Consider the following 23,824-nt stretch of genomic DNA (forward strand, 5'->3'; position numbering starts at 1 on the left):
AGCAGAATCAAAAATACAGTCCCTGCCTCACTGAGTCTGTTAACATTTGCAGGAAAATGGCCGATGTTTGACAGAATTCTAATTAAGGAAAACTTGTCTTCTGCCATTTTAGATGTAGGTTTATGCTTTCATTGTTTTTCAGAAGAAAGGGAAGAAATGAAAGTGAGGAAACAGGAAAAAAAGATAACCAGCTTTCTTAGGAAATGTTTATATGAAAGCACCATATAAAAGGAGGTAACCTGTTGCTGCTATTCTAACAAGTTCTTCCTGTTCTTGCACTCTTCAACATGACTGGTTATGAAGAAGTGATGTAGCTGGGCAACACTGTCCCAGCTGTCAGGAAAGAAGCTCATTTTTGGTCTCAATGGAGTAAAGTGGGATCCAAAGGCATACCAGAGAATAAAACATGAATTATTGGATATCCACTACATACTGAAGAACTAAATGAGGTCAGAAATCATAGGTCACCCTTGTAGCTGCTTAGGCTGGGAGAGTCAGCAATGACAGTGCATCAAAAAGTCATAGGAAAACACAGGAACTAAGCGTTCGGGTCAGCAGTAAGGCAGCACAGACAGAAAGGCAATAGATGCCCTCTAATCACATCGATTGTGAAAGAGACACTAAAGGTGGAAAGCAATTGCAGAGGGATGTTCACGAAATCATAGCTGACCTCTTTGGGACTTGGACAGGGAGAATAGATATAAGTGATCTGCACTGCAGCTAAAACACTGCATTGCAGACAGAAGAACTCAGCTCTCAATCTAGCAAGTATTACAAATACAAATGTGTGTATATCCTGACCTGAGAGCTGGGAACTCGCTGCTTCCATTGCTGCCTAGCAAATTCAATTAGACTCAGCTAAGGGATTATAATGATGTTGGCAACAATCAGTAAGTTTATAAATGCCTGGAAGAAAACTAGCAGAGGTGTAAGGAGAGCCCTGTAAGCTGACACTCTGGAAAGTATCAATCTTTTTTTACCCATTTCCAAGGCAAGTTTCCACCCAAAATGGGACTACTGTAGTAAAGAAGGGGTAGACAATCCTATTCCAGAACAACGTGATTTCCCCATCTGATTGCCTTTTGATGAGATGTAAGCTGAACAAAAGAAGAGTCTGAAGGTTTGATTTTCAATACATTTTATTTCCCATTGACAAACCAGCATAAGGAGCACTGTAGCTTCTCAGAGCACTGGACTGAAAGAATTCAGTGCTAGTCCCAACTCTGTTGGCTGTCCTTTTCAGCTGGAATCTTCCCACATACTAACATTTCACGTGGAAGTCCTTAGTTCAGTAAAGCAAACTGCTATCAGCAGCTATGCATTATTCTTAAAATAAGAGAACAGATTTTCTAGTAGGATTTTGGGCAACCTAGTCTTCTGGATTGGGGAAAAGGAAGGAGCATTGGACTCTTGGGATATCTTTCATCCTCATTTCTTTGACTCTAAGATTGCCCTCAGTTATCAGGGCAAGTGAAGGCACAAAGATAATGTCAAAAGTCATATGGTGAAGATATCTGTTTGCATTTGAAGTATTTCATAATAGAAAAGTGTTAATGAAAAGCAGACAGACTCAATTTATTGTTATAAACTCTATTAGAGCTTTTGGGATGTAGAAGGCCAACAAATGTGAGTATACTATGTAAAACTTACCTTCAAACTACTTTGCAATAAAAAACCTACCTTGTATTTAAGGCAAATTTAAATAAAACGTCTCAAGTAACTGTGTAGTTTTCTAGTTCAGTAGAAAAAGATAATTGCTTTTCATGAGAAATCATCTTAGCACTTTATCTTTTTGATGCCTCAGCCTGCAAAGAACGAGCTGAATTATTCCACTCATGAAAATACCTAAGGACAGCAGGCTGATTTTTATAGGACACAACAAAGAATTTATATTCAATATTTTTTTGCCTTGAGTTGTCTCTACCTCCACTAGTACTTTGAGAGCTAGCAAACGAGCTGTGAATAGCTGCTCCTCTGGTCCAAATATCTAAGAGAGCAGCAAGCTCTAAATTGCTGTGGCTGTGCATATTCTTAAGCACTCACGTTTGTTGCCTGTTTTCAACTCTTGGCAGCCCTGAAAACCTGACCTGATTATATGTGCAAGTGCAGATCTTTACTTATCACTTCTTGCTATTCAGTTAATGATTTAACCCCACAATTTTTATGTAGCTTCTATTATTCACTACTAAATAGTTTACTGTTCATAAACATTCATCATCTGAAAGCTGTTACTAAACCAACTTATCTGCTGTATTGGCTGGCAATGATTTTGCATTAAAGATTACCAGTATATTCATTTAATGGATCCAACTTTTGGATTAATCACACACTTTTTAGTAAGTAACACTTTACTGCAGGTGGGGTGTCAGCAGGGCAGCTACAAAGTATCCTGCTCCTTTGAATAACCAGCATGAGGATTTACCAGTAGGACTTTGGACCTCAGGAAACTACGGGCAAGAAACCTGAAGAAATTATTGAGTAGACTTTGGAATATAATCTATATTTTAAAAAATCAGCATGTATTTCTGCAATAAAACTAAAGCAAAGAATACAGGGCTGACCCTACACTCTTTGTCCTTTGTTGGTAAAGTCTGTGGAGATCCATCTCAGGTTTTTCAAATGGAAGAAAAAGAAACTTTTAAAACAACAGCTGTTTGGGTTTGGTTTAAAACAGGCATTTATACAAAGCTGATTTTCTCCAACAAGAACAAAAAAGACTATTTCATAGTTAAAGTTAATTTATTTATAAAGAATCGCAAAGTTATTTCCTCGTTGCAATGACTAGGATTGTATTGCTTCAGATAACCCACAGACTTTTCTATAGAACAGAGGACTATTCAATACCATGTGAATTCAGTTCTTTTTGGAATTATCACAGCTGGCATTTAGGGAATAAATGACAGAATGAAGGTTTGCAAAATCCTGCCCTATACTGACACAGCGTTTTGAGCTGTTCGTGGGATTGTTTGGGGAATCTCCTAATCAAGTAAGATTTTATCTGTGAAGTCTTTCCACAGTGCTTTTTTTAACAATACCTATGTCCTTTTTTTTTTTTTCAATTTTGAGATCTGCTTAAGGTCTGTGTCTTTAACATTGACTTTCCAAAGACTTAAAAACCTGTGTGTGATGCATTTTGAGCATTTTGTCTAAGCAGAAGACTGAAGGTTGACTCCTGTGTTTAGATGCTTTGCTTGAAGTTGGACAGTAATTTGAATTTAAAATATACTTACTGCCCATATACAAGTGTTTGTCCTGAAATCTTGCTAGTGAGAGAAATGGGTCTGAGTCTATTGCCAGGTGAAAGAAGATGCTAACTTCTAATACTGATAACACCTCTGGAAGTAAAGATTTAGGATTTAAAGGGATTAACAAAAAGAGATTCATCTGTTATCACTGTTGAAGACCTACAAAATTAAGATGTAGTCATTAACCCACACTTAATCTTTGTGCAAATGGCAAAAAGGGTTTTCATTAAATATCTGTATATTTGCTATGATTATGTAATAATCTACAATTCCTTCCTCTTCCTTGCTTCTCCCCTCTCATAAAAGTTATGTATGAGTTGGATGCTTCTGCAAATGAACCATTAGAATACAGGATGACACTTTTTTTTTTTATCAGTTTATACTGTATTTATTTGTAGTCAGGTGTGAAATGGGACCTTCAAGCTCACATCTAAGAAAAGGTCTGTAGAACAATTTTTGAACAGATACTTGCAGTGTGTAACTGAATTGTGTGCTACCTTTCTCACAATGAATCTTTGCCTAGCTGGATAAAGCAAAGAAGCAGAGGGATAACATAGAATGAAGAGATTAAGAGATGTTGAGCCAAGATACATTTGAACAATACTTTAGGAATAATACTTTAGAAAGGGGGAAAACATCTGAATTTTTAGATGGGATACTTGTATTTTATTTGTGTGTTGCTGCATTCTATGCTACCTCTCTGGCAGACATCCTACAACTCGGTGAGTCTTGGGGAAAGGCTGACAGAAAGATGATTCTGTAGGGATTTCAATCTTACTGATTTATACTTTCAGTTATGCTTCTTGATTTGGTTAGTGGATCCTGTAATATTTCTTCCAAATGACAAGCTGCAGAAGCAGGTAATATTTTTCTGGGAATTTCAATATGGACTTGGAATGTGTAGTGATTTAATATTCTGTTTTTGTTAAGGATTTAATTGACAATATTAGAATACAAAACTGTACCACCAACAAAACCACTAGGGACTATATGCAGTTGGTCCCGTTTAGTAGGTGCCAGTTTGGAGAGGTATGTGTGCTACACCGTGGCTAGCATGTAAGTCAGGAAAAGCACTGCACTACTCAACTAGCCCACTTAACCTGGACAAGAATACTACTTCTGTCTCTTTCTGTGCTGGTGTCCAGGCTGCAAACAGTCCTGATAGTGACAAGGGGTGGTGTATTATCCTTTGCTATTCAGTGGTGGATGTCAATTTAATTTGGGTGTTTCTTGCACTGACAGGCATAAATGAAAAATTCCTTTTCTTAGGAAAGGAAGCAGTATTGTTTTGCAAATACTCCCATAAACTACTATCTTATTTACCTTTTCTGGGTGTTTCTTGTTTTTGAAGGTGGCATCATAGACTCTGTGTAGCAGAGATTACTTGTGCTAAATCTCAGTTATACCTTCCCCTTCCCTCTGTCCCTCCTGTGCCATATGAGGCACAGGACATACTTCCTCCATCACTTCATGAATAAAGTTTCCAAATACCAGCGAGCTATTAAAGATAAGTATTAAACTCTTTTTTGCGCTGTCACTGAGTGCAGGATTTATATCTTTTTTTTTTTTGATGTGGAGAAATGGTAAGGTGCCCTACAGGTTACATGGAGAACTGAGGAATTGAGGAGAAGGGGTAGATTTGCAGCAACGTCTGCCTGAGGAAGGATTTGGTCCACTGATATGTCACTGTTCTTGTTCACTTGTGTGTATGTATTGGGTGTATACCGAAATTAGCACTTAAATCTTTGCAACCTATCTTGTTAAGACCATTCCTATAGGATGTTCATTGTATTACACTGATTAGTGATGTATATTTACTGAGCCAGTATAGATCGTCCTTTTTATTGAAAACCACAGAGTTCAATAACATTCTAGGAAAACGTCAATAGTCTTGCATATTATATCACAACCTTTTCAAATATTGCTTCTCATACAAGTAATTTCAGAGATAGTCATGGGGCATATGGTAAATAGTAATGTAAAGAAAAATACGAATGATTATGTCTAGATCCATGTTATTTGCAGACTAAATACCTGATTGAATTTCCAGTGGAGGTAATGAAAATCTTTGTTTGACTTCAATTAAAGTTCCATCAGACACTTAAGCCTCCAAGCAAATTAGTGTATGCAGAAAGAGCAGGTTAATATGAATGAGCAAGTTCTTCCTTAAGCTTCCTAAGTTTAAGGTCCAAAACGTGTCTGCAACAAACAGATGTTAGCAAACACTTCTGATAGACAGAATTGATCAGAATTAACTTGTTTTCCAGGTGGGTAATAGTGATTTCAGACTATAGATTTGAACTATTTTCAGTATAAAAGGAGTTATTTTTTCACTTCTTGTCATTTGGTTATCGAGTTACAAATGATGGCAACCAGGAGTGAGAGTTGTGGATTTTCCTTCTGAGTTAAATAAGATTTTAATAGTAATTAAGTTTGTAACACTAGACTAGACAAGTGAGGAACACACTAATTTCATCTAAAGACAACTGAGGAAGCCTGTGGCATAATAAGATTTTTCTTCTGTAGGTGGGCTTAGCACCCTTTTTGTCTGTGTCTGAAGACTGAGAAGTGGAGAGCCATACTGTAAAGTATTCTGCATGCCCCGAACACTTATGTGAATCGCTTACTCTGAATTTAGTTCCAAAATGCACTGCTTAAGGTGAAATGTTCTCAATGGAAATAGTCATAGACCTTGGATTATCAATTTTTAATTACTGTTCACAAAAATGTATTGGATGACAGTTACTGCTACACATCCTACTGGTTCTGAAGCTCTTATCTTATTCCTATATTTTACCCAATTTTATTGTTAGTAGTAGAAATACTACTTAACATGCTCACGTACTCAAGTTCTCTGTCATTCTTTGCCTCTGTGCTAGAATGAATAGCTGTTTTTTACCCTTAATGCCCAATAGTATGTTCCCCTGCTAAATGTCTCTTTTAGTCTCCAGATGCTTATTTACTCACTAGTGAACTCACTGAGGAAATTAAGGCTGCAAGGCAGTTTTTCAATCTTGATAGACACTGAGAAGTAGCGTTTGGGTAACTATTCAGGTATAACTGAATGTAAAGCAAAAACTTTGTAACTAAGCGTCTAGAGGAGATGCACGTGCCTGCCTACTTTAGCTTGAAAGGTACCAAAGAATTCAATTTCTTGGATCTGCTCAGGCTGACAATAGTATCATTAAGGCAACATTTCACATTAATTTCTTAGATTAAGCCTTTGGAATTTCCAAAGGATGAGCAATAATGCAGTGACATATGCTGATGAACTGGGAATTGCAGGTAGCCTTCATCAAGAGGTGAAGGGATGTGTATTAAAGACATTCCTCCCAGGATCTGCGTATCCATAGCCTTTATACATTTTCTGTTCTGTAATTAGGCATGAATAACTAATTACAGCATATTCCATAGGTGCATGATATTAATTAGTTTAGAGACTCTCAAATTTTCCTTATTAGTGTCTTGTAATCAGGAATAAGAGTTTATGAAAGTTCAGCAGAATGGTCTTATCTCTCATTTTCCTAAATGACCAGTATTTTGATGGCTTTAGGTTGCTTGGATACTAATCACATTTGTGATGCCATTTCATTTAACAAGAAATTACCCCATTAGTCTGTGGGTTTTTCAAAGTGTCACCATGCAGCTTTCCAGAGAAGGAGTCCAGGATGAGCACTCTTTGAACATTACAAGACTGGTGATTAGGTACAAAGGACTTGAAGGAATCTAGCTCAAAAATCAGTCTTCAAGCAGTTAATTGTTATGCATGTAAGAAGGCTTCTCTTGTCACTTCTTTTCTCCTTTAGCTAGACTACTGCCGAAGAAAACAAGCTGCAGGCTAGAAATGCTATTGACAATCTGCTTAAATAAGGGTTAGCCAGACAGGTACAGTGTTTAAAAGCAGGTACAATTGGTTCACTTTTCAAAGTGTGATTTCAGTTTATAATGCTTGTGACTGCTTAATTTCAGGATAATTAAGGATGTTCTTTTCTTCTTGCATTAATGAATTCATAGCATGTTTGTTCAGAAACTTTACTGAGAAGATACCAGAATTTCCTCTATTTTTTTCCACTTTCAAGAAAGTTTATGATTGTGTGTCACAGGATGCCTTTGGGCTTCAATGAGTAAATTCAGAATTCCTAAAATGATTAGTTTTATTTCTGTTTTTAAAGGGCAGAGTAAAAATAAGCAGTGAAATCTCTTTTCTGTTTACATAAACAATAAAATGTCAGACATGGGAGTGCTTTTGCCAGTACAGCCTAATGAGTTTACACAACCACTTTGTTTGTAAGTATACTACTGAGAAATTTCAAAGACTTGTATAAACTTGCTTTAGTACTGATATGCGACTGTAAATCCATAAGAAGATCTGGAATAAACTTACACAGCAGTTGGAATCCATGATTATCATTAACTTAGCTTATACACAGGAGCATAATTAATGTAGGTGGAAAGAAGATTTCTCATAGTCCCTCTCTTTAACAAGTTTCATACTATCTTAAATCACTTTGTATTTGTTACTGTGTAGGGATATATACCTGGGCAGTCACAGCAGAGCTGCTGAAGTTTAACAGTACCCAAAAGACCACAGAAAATGTTCAATAAAGCGAAGAATAAAACGTTTCTCCATCTTCAGGCCATGTTCCTGTATTGCTTTTCTTCCTCAGTTTGGATCCTTAACAAAAGAGGCAGATTAATAAATGTGATAAATGCATCAAAAGACCCCACCCATCCCCAAAACAACCTACTAACAACCCATTCCCCCCAGCACCATCTGTTAATGCTATTTGAGAATTGGCTGTCCATATACCTAAAGTTCAAGCCACAGAGGCTCAGTTCAATTCCTGGAGAAACCACAGCAAAATGTTACACAGTGAACTTCTTGTATAGCATTTGAGTGTCACGCTATTTCTGTTATTTGGCAGGATTAGTTCTATGGGTTACTGTTTCCTTGGTATTGTCTTTTTGGATTCTTTTTAACTACTCAGACAGCTGCCTGTTTTATTGTATCTCTCTCCCTCTCAAATATAAAACCATAAAACGTCCTCCATGAGTTTTAAAATAAATAATATATTAAAAAAAGTTAGATTTGTCAAATACAGAGTGTGTGCTTCAGCTACCATGAACTGTGGTTTAATTTATAAGCAGCAAGGCAACAGCTGGCATATCTTTATGTAATCTGAAATATGCTTACTAACAGTGAGAGAGGAGATAATTCTTGCCATAGCTTCGGAAGATCCTTAGTAGAAAAAGGGGCAACAGAGTTGTATGTAAAAAGGTGAACAGTTTTAGTCTTTTGTGTTTAGGTAAATTCTGTTCTATGATATTTGTGTAGTCTAGAAATGGAACCAAGAGCATCCAAATCTGCCCATTAAGGTTAGAAGTGTCTGAGCATCTGGCTTGTTTCCAATGTTTTTAATCACAGGGTGGGGATAAGTGAAATAATTTGATATAGTTTTGTTGGTTTTTTTTTTAAACCAGGTTTACAATGTTTATGATAGCAAAATGTAGTATATATTTACAATGAAAGTCTAAGTTCATACTGTTCGTCAATTGAGAAATTCTATAGATGAAAACTTTACTTTCAATATGGATTTCATAGACAAAGTCAACATAATTGCACATATATCAGAAGCTCATGTAATTTTCCTAAAATCACAATCCTCTTAATTTTAAGAATAACATATATTGTTTTATATTCAATTACAACAGCCCTATAAAAATTTGTAGGAATTGTGTACAAAATATCATCAGTGACATAAATGTTTTGTCTAGAAACAGTTTCCAGTCACTTAATACTGTTATTTTTATTTTATGTTTTAATTGAATGTAGAAGCTGAAAATCAAAAAAAGCCAATGCCAGGTGACCAAAATATTTTCAGTAAACCCCAGGAAGGACTTCTCAGGCCACTGGTGATTCACAGCCATAGCTGAGAGTGCCTGCTGAAAGGTACTTGGCAGTAGTCATCCCTCTCAGTTGTTTTTTGTTGCTTGATGGTGGTGTTTTGGTGGTTTTGGGTTTTGTTTGGATTTTTACTTTTGTTTGTTTTGTTTAACTTGCCATATATTTAGTAAATTTTTCTGTTTTACAACAATCCTGAGCCCAGGTATGCACAATGGGCTTTCTTGGCCTTAGCACACTGTGCTGACCATACATCACAGAAATAGTCCCTGCTGAGAAATGACTTATGCTATTTAGTTTAGCCTCAGCAGATTTTATTATGGTTTTACTCACCCCTTTCAGATACAATTACTTTTTGCGTGTGAATTACTATTATTACTCATGTTTTTATAGCCCAAAGGCAGACTACTTGCCTTGCATTACAGGTAGAGGGGCAAGTAATAAAATCCTGTAGTGCAAAACTAGCTTTATATTCAGTGCAACTATGATTTTCACACAAATTCCTATTCCCAAAGAACATAGAGCTTAATTCTGGGCAGAGTGCAGCAACAGGGAAAGTTATTGCAGACCAAAAGTTAGAAGAGAGTGGCATGGTCTAATGAGGATATATATTGTTCATGTGCTCATGTCAATTATGACAAATACGCGAACCAAATCTGTAACAATTCCTTCTTTTGGATTTTGCTGGTAAGGAAGCAGATCTTGAGGGATGGGAGGAAAAGGGTATGTGCTGTATAGATGGAAGGTTAGAAAGAATTAAAAAAAAAAAAAAAAAAAAAAAAAAAAACCCTTGCTGGATTAAATTTCCAGTGGCTAACATTTTTACATCTGGAGCCAGACTATCAAGTGAGATCTTGGTCCTGGGAGAGTTCCTGCCCACAAAGCCCACCCACTCACAAGAACTTCTTCATATGTAAAAGTCAGCTAAGTTCGTTAACTGTCACTGGTACGCAAAGCAACCTGTAGGTCTTCCTGTCATCTATGATTTTATCTGCAACATAGCATCAACCTTTCAGCTAAATTCATGCACTCAGAATATCACTTTGTCAGAATATCTGACACCGCTGTGCTGTAGCATGAACAGAAGTTAAACAAACCCATGGGTTATTTCACTACTTTTTCCATCTAGAAATAACAGACCATTATTTTGTTTTAAGTACAGAAACAGTACCCTGGACTTCTATTCCTATTTACAATAAAATCAGAAGTACTTTTCTGGATAGAGCTTGAAAAGAGTTTAATTTTAAGAGATTATAGGACAGCTCTGGTCTTTTTCAAAAGACGACAGAATAATAAACAGACATGACTCCTCTTTCACAAACACACTTGCTGACTATCATTTCTAAGCTCTGTTGCTGGAGCAATTCCTATTCTATTTCCAGTATCCCAAAGAGCAATGACACACAGCACTCGCTACAGTGCTCCTCACATGAGAAATAAAAGGAACAAGAGGGAAATAAAAGTGAACATGGACAGACTTTCCATTACTCCCATTTTCTAAAGTAAATCATTTTTCTCTCTTATGATCTGCCCCTGCACATAGCTGATAGATGAATGCTTCCCCTTACTTTAGCTGAACCATCTGTGTTAGTAAGGTTTGCAAGAGAGAGCTCTATTCAGCAGCTAAGAGCTATTGCTGGCCAAAAAATACAAGCGGCTTTCACAAACTACTTTAAAAAAAATTATCTAGTTTCATTATCTTTTGAAGCATCACATCTTTTACTCTGTAAGCTGTAAAAACTATTTCAGCTCTATCAGCTCTAAAAATTATTGAAGTTGAGTAGTTGACAATCTAGCCCCTTGTTCAAAGCTAGATCTTTAATATTTTTGAAATTCCTGTACTCTGCAATGTTTTTGGAAGAATTAGACAATTTTACGGTATTCTAAATATTCTGGTTTGGCCTAGGCATTACTATTTTACATTACATGTTTTCACTCTATGCAGTTTATTTGCTGTGCTTTTAATGTGCATTGTTTTTTTAGAAAAGAATTTAAGACCGAAGCATTAAGCTGATAATTAGAATTTTCCTTTTGGTGTACTAAACACATCTTTGTCTGGCGTGCCTTCCAGTGAGTCCACTATATGTGACATTGTCTCAGTACAAGACTTGTCCTGTCTTGTCTTCCTGATTAATTAGAAACAGATTGTAGCCGGAGTTTTGACTGGTGGAAAGTGATTGTTACACAGCCAGGGACAAATGATTTTCCCACAGAGCCACTCCAGTATTCTGAAGCCAAGTTTAAAAATACCACGGCATTTTAATATTTACATTCATCACTCAAAAAAAATGAACACATGGAAGAATCTGTAAGATATGGAGTTACAACAGCCATTGTTCATTTTATGGCACTGTACAGAAGCTGATCTAATTCTTCAGTTACAGCTGGCAAACAACCAGCTCCAGGGCCAAATTCTTGCAACATCTGTGTATAACCAACCAGTATGAAATTGGCAGTGAGACGGTTATACAGGCAGGAAACTGTTTATTCTGTTTTTTCTATATGGTTTCCTAGATAATGCTTAGGATCCTAACTTTAGAACCTCCTTTCAGAGCTACACTGAGGGGGGAAAACAAGCCAGCATCCCCACATCTGTCTTATGTTGTTTGTACACTCAGCATCTCCCTGGGGGAAGAAAAGTTTCTAAGCGTGTTTCGCTTTGTTTTTTTTTTCTCTTGTTGTTGTTTTTTGTGTTTGTTTATTCTACAGAAGCATACACCAAATTAATGTTCCAACCTGTCTTCTACATTTACAGCCATCCTTCTTTCCTGGGAACAGTTATTCTGCATCTTAGAGTAGCTCCTCTTCTGGCTTTTCTTCCTTGAGGAAGACTAAAGCCCAAGATTCAATGTGTTTGGTTGCATGGAGACAGAGGAGTCTTTCATCAGATCTTTCTTCCTAGATTTTTAGGGCAAACTTGTATATAGTTGGGGTTGTTCAGCCTGGAAAAGAGAAGGCTCCATTGAGACCATATTTGTAGCCTTTCACTGCTTAAAAGAGTCTTATAAGAAAGATGGGGACAGATGTTTTAGAATGGCCTCTACCACAATAGCACAGGGGATAACATTTTTAAACTGAAAGAGGATAGATTCAAACTAGATATAACATAGAAAATTTTTGCAGTGAGGGTGGTGAAACACACAAACAGGGAGGACAGAGGGGTGGTAGATGCCCCATCCCTGGAAACATTCAAGGCCAGGTTGGACAGGGCTCTACACAACCTGCTCTAGTTGAAAATGTCTCTGCTCATTGCAGGGAGGTTAGACTAGATGACCTTTAAAACTTCCTTCCAACATAAACCATTCTATGATTCTTTCATATTCTGAGTATAGACCATGAATGACCAAACTAATTAAGCATGCCAGGCTGCCTGTGTGAGCTTTATCATGTCCAATAGGCTACATCTAATTTGCAGAACAGTTGTGCTCCAAGTGCCCTGCTGTCTTTGTCTTGACTGTCTGCTAGCAGGAACACACAAATACATCTTGACTTTACTTGCCTGTGCAGGGAAAGCAAGGCATGGAGAGAGCAAAGCATGTGCCAGGGGTGTCATGACACAAGCAGAAGACAATCCAGCATCCAGAGGTAGAAGGTACTCTGGGATCATACAGGCTACACAAACCTATAGAGGCCCTTGTTTTTGTTTTGTTTTGTTTTTTTCACCATAGAAAAAGAATTTTCCAGCAGTTTCCTCAAACTAAACACAGATAAATATACTGGCCCCTGCACTCGAAGGGGAATAGGCCCATAATAGATATGTGCAGGGGGAATTTCTCCTCTGTTACTTAGACGAGATCAAATGGCCTCTACAGCTCAAATTAGGTAAACTAACTGCTAAGGTATATTTATTCTAAAATCTGGTTCATATGCCTATTATGAATAAAATTCTGAATGTGAATTATGACAGCATCTGTATCATTTGTACTGCAGTTTCTTACATTGATTTTTTTTTTTTTTTTGAGCATCACTTTGCTGAACTTTCAGGACTTAAGCCTGTTGCCAGGATTATATGTTTTTATAAGAAATGATAGAACTCTTCAAAGTCCCATCACAGAACCACAGAATGTTAGGGGTTGGAAGGGACCTCTGGAGATCAAGTCCAACCCCTCTGCCAGAGCAGGACCATCTAGTCTAGGGCAGACTATAAAAGGTCCCCATAAAAAGACAATTTATTAAATGAATCTATAATTGTATTCTTTTTTAACCCATTGTATAACATCAGTTTAGCAGAAAGCTGATGCTATTTTTTAGAGTTCTAAAGGTGCCAGCACTTTCTTATTCTGTTTGGTAGCACCTAATGCCCTGACAACCACAGATGTTAATCTCTCTAAGAATTATGTGACAGTTATATCTTCTGTGGATCAGTCACAAACCAGTGAGCTTAACACAAACAGAACACTAACATTTTGTACAGCGTAATGTGAAAAAGATTTATACTCCTGAATCTCCTTATAAATGTCTAAAATATCAAGTGAAGCATTTCTGGGGCAGCACAGTTATTTGGTGTTTATTTGGAATAACATTTTCCAGGGCAATTGAGAAATCTCTTTCTACATATAAAAATAATTTAAAATGTGTGTATGGGGCACTTAACAGAGGTATGTTTTCTTCTCTGTGTATTTTAACACTACTTTGTTTAAATATGGTACAGTGCTCTGGAGTGGATTCTTGTCAGCTAAATGAAAGTTATTTCGTAGCTGGCACTTCTGTGCTGCTGACAAGCAGCTACAAAGAATACTATGTTTGTACAGCAATTGCTTAAAGTATTTGGGAAAGACTACCTTTCTCCATCAGGTAACAGAAATGTCAAGTGAACTTGGAAAAAGAAAAATGAAAGGAAGCTTGTAAAGATATATTTCTATGGCTAACACTTTCATCAGGTTTTGGACCAAGTCCCTCAGCTGCATTTCTGGTTAAAAATTACATCCTGTTATGTGATTTTCAGATCTCAAGTGCAGATGTGTCACTCCTTGGAAACATCACAAGTTATTTGCTCAAAGGTAGAATCAAATCTGTGTCAATTCATTAAGTCAAACACAGGACTGTAAGTATGCATGATGAGCCATATGTTAGTCTAAAGAAGTGCTGAATTGAATGAATGTTTACACAAATAAATAGATATATATACACAAGTGATATATCACAGATATCATTAACAGATATTACACTTCCCTTCTAGAATCCAATTGCTTTCTTTACCCATAATCTGGAGAACAACTTAATTTTAACTGTAGTAAGTTACTTTACTCTGTGAAAGTTATTTTTGAATAGTTTCTTCTGCTACAGCCAGGTTCCCACAAAATGACCACTGAACTGTCACATAGCCCTTTGGTTAGGAAAATAAATACACATACAGACAGAAGCTAAAAAAGTCTTAGCTTTTTTATAAGCTTTTATAGTTTATATCACTGAAATGCAGAAGCAACAGCTGGAAGTTTTAACATACATTCTACTCATAGTGCAATTCTACCACCCATATGTAGAACAGATATAATCATGTTCCTTAGGTTTTCTGGGATTTAATTTATATTTATATAACTCTTTAATATACCTAGTTATACATTTGGAGTAAGGTAACAAGTTTTAATTGCTTTGTCTTCTCTCATTGGTATCTTGCCATCTTATTAAGATATTTTTCCTTTATTCCAATGAGGTTTTGAAATCTAAAAGATTATGGATTCCAGCACCTGTCTGCAGGATATGCTCTCCACTTTCAGCTGATATGACAAATGCATCACACTCATTAAGCTGAAAATATGCCAAAGTTTATTTCAGAGAAGCAGATGTTTAAGAATGGGAACTTTTCAAACCCCATATGGCATTAAACCAGCAGTAAATTCTTCTACAACTGTGAAATCCTCATGCTCCTGGAAGAAGTTAGAGGACAATGGAAGTCTGTGGAATGAAGCCTGAGATGGAAAGATGCAAAAATGATCAGATATCTGTAAGTAAATCACAAATATTTGCAAGCTCAATGCAAATTTAACTACCACTTAGTCTTCCAACAATATACTTTAAGTTATACTTGCTAGTAGGATTTGTTGTCATAGTTTATATAACCGTATGCATTTTAGAGACTGATTCTGTTAATAGTCAGGTTATCACTAAATACAGGAACATGAAAGCAGCTGCTCTAGATCAAATCAAAGTTCCATAACTGTCGCTCACCGTGTAGAGGAAGATGTCCAGAAAATAACGTCAGACAGGGAAAGCATATAAGATACTTCCCTCTGAGATCCTCTAGCCACTTTCAGGGCTTTTCTGAACAAGACATTGTTTCTCTCTGTTTAGTAATTCTTGATGAACTTTAAATTTTTTTTTTTTCCCTTTCATTAACTTGTCTAGTTCCTTTCAACCCATATAAAATATTTCATCCTACATCAGAGGCTGCAAAGAGCTAACTATGGTGCCATCCTACCAAGTGAGACCCTTTATTACTTCTGAAGTAGAGAGAAGATTTAAATTACTCTAAGAAGGCAATTATCTGTTTCTATATCAAAGGCCATAAAATGATTACTCCCATGCATAATTTAAAGATGTTATCAGGAAACGTGCAAATAGATTCACAGTGGGTTTTCATCTTTAGAATAGAAAAGTTGTTTTGATTAGTAGGCTCCTGTCATCTGTGTGATATACTGTATGCACTGGGAGTTGAATGTATATTACCACAGGAGCAAAGGAGAAGCTCATTGATGTACACATACTGTATGAAGTAACAGTTATGAGCTGTCCCCATGGACTGAAAATCCACACCAGTGGAGAACAAGTACAGTAACAGTACTACGTGACCTGGTAGAAAATGGTGATCAGGCAGCTAGAATGAAAATCTGCTGGAGATGTGGAAAAGATGGAAATGATTAATGAATGGAAAGACATCTCAAGAGGGGGGAAAAAAAAAGGTGTGAAAACAAAGCAGCTAGATTAATCTTTTTTTTGCATTGGTGCTTAGGCAAAAAAGGAGCTTGAGGAAGTTCTGACCACAGGGGGATATGTTTGAGGAGCTGTCAACTTTCACTGTCCACAGTACTGCTTTCAGAAGAAAATAATAATAAATCCTGACAATCAGGAAAGCCTTATAAAGTTGTCTGGCAGCAGACCCAAAATAAGCAAAAGGAACACCATTTCTCACAACATTTAATTTAACCTTGGAACTCATTGTCACCCCACTTAGTAAATGCAAAATTATTAACAGGTTCATAAGGTAATTAATACAGTGATGAAAGAAGACCTACAAAAGACATTAAGCAGAATTATGCTGATGCAACCTCAACCTCAAGAATTCTCTAAACCATAGATACAGGACACTTGGGAGTATTTACTGCAAGAATAATCACTCTGTAGTTGCACCATTTCCTAAAACACCTGTAGTGACCACTACTAAAGACAAGATTGTGTGTGATTGTGTGGTCTGATCAATCTCAGCTGCTCTTGTATTCCAGGTACTCCAGAAAGGAGTAGATGGTACCATAATTTTTGCAAATATGGGTGTAGGTTCCTTATAACAAAGCAAGAAAGGCTTTTTATATTTTTTAACTGCAAGATAAATCAGTGCAAATAAGAAACTTCACATTAATGATAGAAGATTTACTTTTTCACTCTGGTGTGCTTTCACAGTGTCATTACCTCTTTTAATAATAAAGAATGTACTGTACATATAGAAAGAAAAAGGCAATTAAGAGAGTGGTTATTTCTATTTGTACAGTAGTTAAAAATTGCTGTACAAATATTATTTGTGATCTCCACTCACACTGTGCTGAGAAGATGCAGCTGTTTCAACAAAGCAGATAAGTATGCAGTGAAATAGGAAACAGACTTTCTGGGAAAAAGTAAAAATCTATATTATGTAAACTGTATGCTCTAAGGGGACAAGCTTCTTTCCTCTTTCTCCACTCTGTTTCATTTTTTAAGTTTTTATTTTTTAGTAGCTGTAGTCAAAAGATGACTATTTGTTTTGTGCAATTAGTATGCATTCCAGTAGGCAAGATGCACAAATATTGGCCTGGTGTATATGAATATAGGAGACATTCGTGAATTCTGTGTTAATGTGCAAAATATTGAAATGGTTTTACTGAGACTTTGAAGTCAGAATTCAACTGGTGACAGGATTTTTTTTCACCTGTAGTCTATTAAAGAAACACAGATTTCATTTTAACTCCTAAAAAGCAAAGCTAGTTTGATTAAATTTTAAATTGATTTTTTGCTCTACAACAATGAACAATAGGACGACAAGCCTGTAGCTTCCTGCATTCTCCTTTTTGCCCTTCTTGAATGTGAGTGACATCTTTCTTTACCCATTCACCAGGGATCTCCCTGACTGTCACAACCTGTCAAAGATGATAGAAAGTCACTCCAACAGTGGCGGCCAGCTCCCTCAACACCTTGGATGAATCCTACACAGTCTTGTAGACTTGTGTTATGTTCAGTTTGCTTAAGGAGTCTATAACCCAATTTTCATTTACTGTGGGAAGGAACTCATTGTCTGGACTCTGACACAAGCCAGTTAGAGCTGGAAGGTCTGAGAGAAGACCTTATCAAGTAAAGACTGAGACAAAGAAGGTACTGAGCAGTTCAGCCTTGTCTGTATCCTTTGCCTCTAGGACACACCAGTCTCATTTTCCTTAGCCTTCCTTTTGCTCCAATGACCCTGTAGGAGTCTTCCTTGCTGGCCTTCATCCTCCTTACCAATTTCATCCTCAGTGGGCATCTGGCATGCCTGCTTCTGGCCCTGCATGTCCAGGATATTTTTCTGTACTCTTCCTTGGTAGCATGTTCCCATGTTTATCCCGTTTGCTTCCCTCTGTGTTGGAGCCCAGTCAGGAGAACCTTGTCTCTCCTGCCAGGCATCCTCAGCTTCCTGCACATCAGGACACTCTGTTCTGCCCTGAAGAGGCTGTCCTTAAAGATCAACCACATTTCCTGGGCCCTTTGTGCTTCAGGGCAGCCTGCTAAGACATCTTGTGTACCAGTTCAGTGACTGAATCCTAGACTGATGTAACTGTAGGACCTGCCTAGAAAGCCTGTGTCTTTCCACTAGAGCACTGTATTCCTCTGATTCTAGAAATACTGTGTTATGCAGCTCTGCACAGATTTCTAACTCCTGTTTCGCACACTGTGGGCCAGCATGTCTTGGCACTTGAAAATGGTCCTCATATATTATTCTTTCTCAGGGGATATACGGCAGCCTCCCCCACTGGGTGGTCCCCTTGGCCACCCTTTCTTGACCCGTTTCTCCAGTTCTCCTCAGACTTACATGTTCCCTCCCAAAAAAAACCCACAAACCCAAACCAGTTTTATTGGTCAAAAGCCAGCAGCATATATGTGTTTTATCTTTTAGATTTGCTCTTGTAGCTATGTAACACTTTCAATAGCCTGCCTCAACCTGATCTGTTCTTCCCACATCTTCCTTTTCACACAATCTGGATCTAAAAAGAATGGTTATTTTGTCATGAATGATATACTTTGGTGTTCAAAATGTACCTCATTATTGATGATGGTCCTTAAATATTCTGCTGGGAGAAGATATCACTGTACAGTATTAATGCCATACTAGTGCAGTGATTTTTATTTAAAAATTGCTTTCCTCTTGTTTCGGATGTGATTTATTTTCATGATAGGTTCTATATTTAAATATGGGTGAGGAAAATTTTCCCTCTCAAAATAACCATAACCTTTTTGTTTATTGTCAGAAACCATCATTTACCATGAGTTTATCACTTTTTCCATCCTCCTGGGCATACATTATGGTACAAGTAAATTGCTGCAGCACATTGATTCTAAACTGCTGAATTACTAGTGTCTATCACGGTATTCAAACATGTTTGCTCCCAGAGAAACATTTTTCCATTGCTGAGTGCTCTGAAGTAAAAGTAGATTAATATTTTACATTTCAAACTTGCTTCCAGCATATTCAGAAGCAAAGCTTTCATTGCTTTAGGGACAGCCAGGTCCTGCTTCCTACACAGGGCTTGGGGAGACTCTGGTGTGGACACAGCTGAATGAATTAAAAGTTCCCATCAATATACCAATCCATGTGTGACAGCATTGTGAAGAAAGCATCCCTGTATTCACCGAATAACAGTAACCAGACTTATTCACTTGAGAACATTTAATAAGAATACAACTGGACAGATCTTCTGTCATTCTGACCAAGGCTAAATTTAAGCAGAAGCACCAGAAAATATAGGTCACTGATTAATTCACTGAGATTCTGCATTCTTGCTCTGCAATAATCACTTAATGACAAGCTACAGCAAACGTTTCCATGTGATAATTAATTCTCGTTACACATTATTAAGGTCAGAGGAACTAACAAGTTCACTAATGATTTCTATTTTAGAGCATGGGACATCTCAATCAAGAGTACATAAAACAGTAAATGTAAGGGAATTTAACAGTGTTTACTGGTTTAGTACATGATTAAACATTGACTCCTGTTCAGCATGTAGAGGTATTAAATGCTGCCATTCTATCAGAGGGGATCTAACATTTTTGTTGAAAGGATCCATTCCAAAACTTTTTATTCCATTTAATTATAGTTTAACAAAAAAAACCCCTGCAAATAGTTAATATAGTTACAGAAGGAATAATAGTTCTGAGCTCTAGTACACGGAAATAAAGTACATATGTAAAGAGAAAAAAGTGTTTTATCTCTAGACAAGAGAACAAAGCAGGGTAAAAAAATCAACCTTTGTAAATCCCTGCCATCCGATGCCTGTTGAAGCCTTGGGACACATTAAGGTTCACAGCTCACTCACTTAGAAAAGCCCTCTTCTCGACTCCTTATGCCCACCACAGCTGCTTGGCAATCTAGGTGGATGGTTCTATAATATTAAAGTTTCCCGAGGCATCAACCATCCAAGAAGGCTTGTAAGAAACCTGTATTCAGAGATCCAAGCCACTGGGGAATTAAGAAGTCTTCATACATTATTAACATTTTTTTTTTCCCCTCCCCAAATTTTACAGCAAACCTATCTGCTTCTTTCCAGCTAGCGCCCTTACTCTTCAAACTGTGCAAAAATCTTAAAGAAGGGTTTTCACAGGTTCAGGAGAAACAAGAACATGCTGAACTTCCTGACTACCCCTTTCCTAAAGATTTAGACACTTTCAGTGAGAAGAAGGGAAACTTACACCTTTTGGTGCTTTATTCAGTTCTTCCTTTACACTGCTATTGAAGGTATTGGAAGTTTTTGTAAGGCAAAAGCTTAGAAGAGAATCCTGAAAAAATGACCATTTACTATGAATGTGTTAGCATTACTACATCAGTAGGTTGTCCACCTAATTAATCATAAAACTGAACGACTGAAAACTAGCATAAGCCCCATCAACATCTGTCCTGCTTTGTTCTAAATGACAGTATGAAATGTTTATTACTCTCACTGAGCTGCTTATTCCTCTCACTGACAACACTTCCAAACCATACAGGCTTATTATCACCCTGATCCTAATGACTTGAGCACTCTCAATTTGAAGATACTCACAGGAGGTGAGGGCATTCATACCTTACTTGTTTCCTCACTCCTTCTGGTTCAGAATGAAGCTCTGACCTAATGATGGATGGAATGTTGAGTCTGCAAAGAAGACCCCTGTTTTTGATTGCCTCCACTCTACCCAGTAGGGCTGTAACATCTTCATGTGCATCCTGAAACCTTCTCCTTTACTTGGTAGCATAATAAACAAGGTTGCAGAACAGAAATAATAGATTACATGGAGACTGCAGTTTTTCCCAAAGAGGGGAAAAAAAATAAATTAAAACAAGGCAGTACTTTCTGGGGGAAAAAAAATAGAACATTTGATGGGTTTTTGGGAGAATAAATCTGGATATTCTCTTTCTTTCTTAGTTTTGTTTCTGGATGGAATGATACCTCATGTTTACCTCCTGTCCATTTCCCTTAACAACTTTACAATGTGTTGGCCAATTTCAAACTAATTTAAGGTAAGGAGAAAATCTTTGCACATATAAAGTTTCAGTACGTTTTGTGAAAACTGGATAGGCACTTTATTGGAAGAACACTCACTTTAGTACCTCCACATAGGAAACTCTTACAGTGCAAGGTTCAGCACCATTTTATTCTGTCTGGCAAATACCAGTGAGGCAGAAGTCTGGCTGATCACTAAGAAATAACTGCAACACTAATTACTTCTTGTGCAGATAGGAGTCAAGGAAGGTGCTGAGAGCTAGGGTACTTCCACAGAGATGGTGGTTATTGCATTGGATGCTATAGCGGAAATGAGAAGGCAAGCTGGCATTATTGGGAAGGCCAGGAATTGTAAGACTAAAGGGCAGAAAGTCCTAAAGAAGCTGAGCTTCCCTAGATCCACTGCTTAGGAAAAATCTTGGTAAATTCAAGATACTTGTGTGAGTGTACATGCTCCTTAGTTTCATCCTTATTCATGGTCTGAACTTCTGGGCTGTGTTATAGCATTTGCAAGTTATATAAAGACTAAACAATCTATAGCCCTATTGTTTTGCCAATGACCAGGCCCAACAAAAATTATACAGCCAGCAGAAAGATGAACCAATACACAGACTGTATTGTAGACAAGAAGGGCATTCCACGAATGATCGCTGGGGGTACAAACAGGTCAATCAGCTGGTACATAAACAACACCACCCCCAACGATCTCACAAAGGACGTAACTCAGCCCACAACAGGTGGCACAAACAGAGACCCGAGGTTGCTCACAGTTGGCATGGGAAACAGCCAGACCAGCAAGCTGAACAAGTAAGAGAAAGGTGCCCACATGGCGACTCTCACCCTATCCACCCGCGTTTGCGAAGGTCTAAACAGACTGGGGCCCAGCTACAGGGAGAGTCAGGAGGTGTCTCCTTAAGCATGAACCTCTGTGGTGTGCACTCCACAGACAGACACTCCTGACTTCCTGCAAGTGGTCCCAGCTTTTATCCCCAAGCAGACACCTGACCTTTGTCAACTCACTGCGGGACCCCTGGGGCTCATTTCCCTTCTGGCTCTCCCTGCAGGGCCGGCCGCACCCTGGGGGGAAGCTATAAGGCAAACTCACCACCTCTTTGTGAAGGGCTGTGGGAATCACCCATATGTCAACCTTAATTCAGGGGCTCGGGGTTCAGACCCCAGCATTTCACCTACTGGTTAAGTTTCAAAAGTGCTTAAATCACTTAGGCAATATAATTCAAATAGCTAAGTGTATTTTGAACAATTTGACTTACAGGGAGTTAAAAAAAAATGTCCAAAATTTTTGTTACTGTCTGGCAGAAAAAAGTTAATTAGAATTCTGCATACCTGAAGTTAGGCTTTGGCTCTCAAAATTTTATGTTAGCCACAGGTTTTTGAATCCCATAGACTTACCTTCTTCTCCAATTGCAGTCTGTGTGTCTTTGAATTAATAAAAAGCTAAACAAATCACCTGGTGTGTCATTCTGATGTTTAATCAGAAAATAAATTCAGACTCATTTGTAATCTATCAACTTTTAAAAACAATAGGAAAAAATTTTATTTAAGGAGCTATTTGGAAGTTTAAGATGCAAAGGCACAGCGAGCAGCCTTTGCAGGTGCTTTAGAAAGATCTGTCTTTATTGTTGAATCTCACATAAAACAAAAAGGAAGAAGGAGATTAAACCTCACGTTTTGCCACTTTCTCCCCTCTGATATCTGGTAGCAGGATTCCATATACAGTGACTTATGTGGCCTGTTTTTAACATCCAAAAAAGATGTTAATGTGTTCCCTTTTTTGTGGCCCATTTTCACAGGCAGTGGTTCTGCTACAGAATCTCCTGTGTTACTACTTTGCATGCAAATTTCTAGTTTTCTTTGCATCTGTAGAAAATTCATCAATTCATCTTGCATTCTTTATCATTGCTCAGATTCAAATTACCCATCTGACTTTCTCACAGAGATGATCATCAAAAGGGTTGTCACAAGAAAAGAATTAAATCTCTTTTGACTCCAGAATATCTAAAACCAAATAGTAGCAAACCCCCAGTGGGAAGCCATGCATATAAATTTCTGCGCTTTTCTTTTTTGTTTGTTTTGTTTTGATTTTAGTTCATGGATGAGGCTGCAAGACTAAAAATTAAATAAAATTTTCATATTATGGCAAATTGTCCTGTTATATGGATTTACAAATTCTATAGTGATTTTGGGCTGTTTGACTTTTCAGTTTCTGCCTGTATCATCATCTAAAAACTACGATACTTTGTAGCATGTTTTTTAAATAGATCTGACCACAATATTCAGTTTGACTGTACTTTCTTTGCATTCACAAAGAGGATCTTTTTGCTGAGCAAGAACAGATAACCTGAACAATAAGGACTGTTTCTAAATGAGTATTTAAAATCTGTTCATAAAAATTCAGATATGGACTGAACCTGTTTCAGAACTCTTTGAAAGGGGTTCTGTAGACTTAATTTATAACGACCAGTCACAGGAGCATTTAGAAATGAAATGTTCATGCAACAAACCTTAAAGAGTATCTGCAGAAGGCTGCAGGAGGGCAAAAGCTTTTCTCCTTAGTTCTGCTCTGACTCTTTAAATCAATATGGATGTGAAACAAAGCCATGGCTTGACTTTGTCCAGTTACTCTTGTGACCAGTGACACCTCTAAGACACTTGTGATAAAAGATTATTTATGTCCATGCGTGTGTTCTGGAAGGACACACAGGCTAAGGCTGGGCTGGCATCTCTACTTACAAGAAAAGGAC

The sequence above is a fragment of the Merops nubicus genome, unplaced genomic scaffold, assembly GCF_000691845.1.
Source record: "Merops nubicus isolate BGI_N331 unplaced genomic scaffold, ASM69184v1 scaffold4372, whole genome shotgun sequence".
NCBI lineage: Eukaryota > Metazoa > Chordata > Aves > Coraciiformes > Meropidae > Merops > Merops nubicus.